This window comes from Mytilus californianus, unplaced genomic scaffold (genome assembly GCF_021869535.1).
Source record: "Mytilus californianus isolate M0D057914Y unplaced genomic scaffold, xbMytCali1.0.p SCAF_12, whole genome shotgun sequence".
NCBI lineage: Eukaryota > Metazoa > Mollusca > Bivalvia > Mytilida > Mytilidae > Mytilus > Mytilus californianus.
The window spans coordinates 12,640,236-12,645,414 of NW_026262604.1; the positions used below are offsets into that span (position 1 = coordinate 12,640,236).

Genomic DNA, 5,179 nt, shown 5'->3' on the forward strand with positions numbered 1-5,179 from the left:
TATCATTATAATATCTAATATCTAATACTATTAATTATGATTTTAACCTTATTTTACATGATTTCCAAAGCATCAGTAAATACAGGTGAGCGACACAGGCTCTTGAGAGCCTCTAGTTTTTCTTTGTCACCGTTTGCGGTCTGATAATTCTGTGCAGAGTTAAGGTCCTCGCAATACGAAAATTCACTCAAACAATAATTTTTCATCACTTTTTTTTCATCATGCTTGAAGATATTGACTTGGTATTTGTTAAATAATTTACACCATAACAGTGTATCAAGTTATGGATCAAATTAGCATTTTGTTCCAGTACAATGAATTTTTTACCGGTAGGGGACTAAGTATTGTCATGCAATACTCTCAGAATGTTTGTGTCATCAAAATTTGAATTATTGGGGTGCTTTGATATTTAAATTCTTATGGTTTATTGATATACTGATCGATCTAAACTTGTTCTTGGATTTTATATATTGGACCATAACAAGTAAATGTCTTATTTCAAAATTTTAAAATTCATGCATCACATTCATTCTGTGGAAGAAACCATGCAATGCTGTGTCAAATATCTAATTATAATATAAATTCAAAGCTGTATCAAACTTGAATAAAACATCCATACTTGTCCCAATTGTTCAGGGTTTGACCTCTATGATCGTATCAAACTGCGCCTGTGGTCACTTATTATAATATGTATATACTAGTAGTTTTCTTCTTTCTTACGTAGATAAACTTTATTGATATGATGTATGTGGGAGGAGACGATCTAGTCACAATCAATGGTACTCTACAGAGACACATAGACACACAAACTGGTAAAACACTATATAAATGTGATATCTGTGCAAGATAATTTAGTCAAAGTAATAACGTAAAGAGACACTTGAGGACACATACTGGCGAAAAACCTCATCACGACTGCGATTTATGTGGTAAAGGGTTTAGTCAGTATAGTAATTTACAAAGACACATGAGAATACATACTGGAGATAAACCTTATGACTGTGACTTATGTGGTAAAGGGTTTAGTCATCATAGCGCTTTACAGATTCAAATGAGAACACACACTGGTGATAAACCTCATCACTGCGATGTATGTGGTAAAGGGTTTAGTCACCTTGGTAATTTACAGAGACACATGAGAATACATACCGGCGACAAACCCCATGACTGTGATGTATGTGGTAAACGGTTTAGTCACCTTGGTAGTTTACTGAGACCCATGAGAACACATACAGGAAATAAACTGTATGACTGTGATGAATGTGGTAAACAGTTTGGTCGGCTTGGAATTTTACAAAATCATATGAGAACACATACAGGTGATAACCCTTATGACTGTGATGTATGTTGTAAAAGGTTTAGTCAGCTTGGTAATGTACAGAGCCTGACAGGGCTCGACAATAACGCTTGTCCGATTGTCCGGTACCAGAGGAAAAAAAGGTCGGACAAGTAAAAGCCATATCAAGCTTGTCCGACGGGACAAGTAAAATCATTCTGTAGAAAATTAATAAATCCAACTTTGATGATCAAAGTGATAAACAAAAAACAAGAAAAGTGGATAAAAATAAATAGTAATTTGACATGTTTACTTGCGATCGATAATTTAAAACTGATCGGAATCAGCGGTGCGCTTTGTAGATAAGGTAACAAGACAGTTCGGCACCGGCAAGGAAACGAATCGGCTCCATGTTTAATAGACAGTTCGGTACTGTTTGAGACATTTCGGTACCAAGAAAACCAGTACCTCGTTTTTCCCCATGTTATTCTGTTGCTTTATAATAAAAAAAAATGATAAATTGTATTTAACAAAAATATTTTTAAAATAAAAATGAAGAAATTATTGACCATAAAATTCATAAAATCATATGATCATATTTAGACAAAACAATATTTGATTGTGTTTGAATAAACATTTTAATATATTAAAACAAAGCTGATTGTAGTAAGGCATTAATGATAATAATCAATATTTTATCAACATAAAAGACCAGGATACAAACCAAAAGAGTGTAGACTGAAGGCCTACCAGACTGTGCCTGATGTGAAGAGTCTTTGGCATTGATGAAAACTAGGACCTAAGTCCTGTGACTAGACATGACTAGATTCAGTTGTTCTCGACTAATATTTTTGAAAAGGATATTAAGAAATATAAATCAAATTCTGTTCTATTGTTTTAATTCATTTTGTTCATTGAATCAATCTAAAATGCAAAAAAGGATAATATAAAGGGTTTTTTTTTTTTGGACAAGTTACAATTCCATTCGGACAAGTAAGTTTTGATATGTACTTGTCCTATTGGGCAAGTTGGAAAAAAAGTTATTGTAGAGGCTGAGAGACACATGAGAACACATACAGGTGATAAACCGTGTGACTGTGATGTATGTGGTAAAGGGTTTAGTCGGCTTGGTAATTTACAAATTCACATGAGAACGCATACAGGAAATAAACCGTATGACTGTGGTGTATGTGGTAAAGGGTTTAGTCAGCTTGGTATTTTACAGAGACACACGAGAACGCATACAGGTGATAAACGTCATGACTGTGATATATTTGGTAATGGGTTTAGTCAGCTTGGTAATTAACAAATACACACGAGAACGCATACAGGTGATAAACGTCATGACTGTGATGTATGTGGCAAAGGGTTTAGTCAGCTTGGTAATTAACAAATACACACGAGAACGCATACAGGTGATAAACGTCATAACTGTGATGTATGTGGTAAAGGGTTTAGTCAGCTTGGTAATTAACAAATACACACGAGAACGCATACAGGTGATAAACGTCATGACTGTGATGTATGTGGTAAAGGGTTTAGTCAGCTTGGTAATTAACAAATACACATGAGAACGCATACACGTGATAAACGTCATGACTGTGATGTATGTGGTAAAGGGTTTAGTCAGTTTGGTAATTAACAAATACACACGAGAACGCATACAGGTGATAAACGTCATGACTGTGATGTATGTGGCGAAGGGTTTAGTCAGCTTGGTAATTAACAAATACACACGAGAACACATACAGGAAATAAACCGTATGACTGTGATGTATGTGGCAAAGGGTTAAGTCAGCTTGGTAATTAACAAATACACACGAGAACGCATACAGGAAATAAACCGTATGACTGTGATGTATGTGGTAAAACATTTGTTGGAAGTAGTGACTTAAAGACAATAATGAGAACATAATGCTGGTAGAAAACCTTAAAAAATGTGATGTATGGGATATAGGATTGAGTGAGAGTGGTAATTTAGATAGACACACGAGAACATAATTTAAACATGTAATAGATGCAATCAATTTACTTTTTGTGCCAAATAATTATTTGAAGAAGTGACTTAGTTACAACAGAGCACACATGACAAGCAGCATACATCATGTACATGTGATATAATTTGCTTTTAACTTGTTATTAGAAAAGAGACACATGAGAACACATACCGGAAATTATTATATATATTGGACCTCTGCGGTCGTATCCAGCTTCGCTCGGCGAAGAAGAAATGCTTTAAAAAGACACATTAAAAACATACTTGAAATAACTTAAAAAAAACTTATAAATGTATTGTATTATAGTAGTGGTTACAATAAATGTAAACTAACAAATGAGAACATATAGTATTACAAGGTTCTGGATTGGGTGGGGTGGTCCTTCATTTCTGTATTCTTAAATTTAGGGCCATTTTTCTCTTTTTTTATTCTGTTTGTCCACCATTTTGTATTCTAAATATTTTAGCATCTAATTATCTCTATTCTCTATTTTTATGCCCCCGCTGTAGCGGAGGGAGCATTAAGTTTTACCCTTGTCCGTCTGTACGTCCCAAAGTTGGTTTCCGTTCTCTAACTTTAGTTTGCCTCAACCAAATGTTATGAAACTTATACATAATGCTGATTACCACTAAACACAGATCAAGTTTGAATTTTGGTTGCATGGCTTCAAATGTTCTAGAGTAATGCTCCTTTAAAAATGGAAAACTTACTGAATTTTTATACGACCGCAAAAAAATTTGCAGTCGTTTATCGGTATCACGTCGTCGTGGTCGTCGTCGTCAGCGTCGTCCGAAGACTTTGGTTTCCGGACAATAACTTTAGTGTAAGTAAACAGAAGTCTATGAAATTTAAAAACAAGGTTTATAACCACAAAAGGAAAGTTGGGATTGAATTTGGGGATTATGGTCTTAACAGTTTAGGAATTAGGGGCCAAAAAGAGGCCCGAATAAGCATTTTTCTAGTTTCCAGACAATAACTTGTGGAACGGTGTATGGATCTCTCTGAAATTATACCACAAGTTTCCATACCACAAAAGGATTGTAAGGATTGGTTTTGGTGGTTTATGGCTCAAACCGTTTAGGAATTAGGGGCAAAAAAGGGTGAAACAAGGGTTTCTTGGTTAATGGACAATTACTTAAGACAATTTAAAAGCAGTGTAAGGGAGGTAATCCGTAAGGTTATGTTTGGATTACCTCCCTTACACTGCTTTTAAATTATGTATAAAGAAATGTTGTATTGTCTTGAGATGATTAGCTGTCATTTTATTTTTAGAAGTTACTATTTTAAAAATGCTGATTAAGTAGTATTTATTTTAGCCAATATGATGTAATATGTCATTTTTGATTTTAAGACTTTTATGATGAATTTAAATGGGTAATTATGGTTGCAAACTCCATTGGAAATTTGAATTGAGATAATGACCATATCTTGAGGGAAAGAATTTTTTTTTTAAAAAGGGGGGGTGGGGTAAAAAAAATTGTAGGGGTGGGGGTGGGGGGCAATTTTTTTTCTCATTTCAGATTTCAGAAATTAAAAAGAAAAATTCTTGCAAAAAAGGGGGATAAGAAAACTTTTTTTTTGGGGGGGGGGGGGGGGGGGCGTCAATTCGCGACAGCATAGTGTATTGCACAAAAGCAAAAAGTTGAATATAAATTCAAATCATCTAAACAATTCTAAGTTCTTTGACTACAGTTATTCTGTGTCAAATATCTAAGTATAATCCAAATTCAGACCTGTAACAAGCGCGAATATTGTGTCCATTTTTGCCCCAACTGTTCAGGGTTGGACCTCTGTGGTCGTATACAGCTGCGCTCTGCGAAGCAGTTTATTTATTTCTGGTCTCTAACTTTAGTTTATGTTACACTACAAACTGCTCAGAGTCTGAAAAGACCAGTTTTTGTGCTCG

General features: G+C 34.7%; 1 pseudogene; it reads left to right on the top strand.

Annotated features, from left to right (window-relative positions):
* The first annotated feature begins 742 nt into the window (after positions 1 to 742).
* On the top strand, positions 743 to 2,852 carry LOC127722285 (zinc finger protein 239-like; annotated as a pseudogene).
* Positions 2,853 to 5,179: the final 2,327 nt, after the last annotated feature.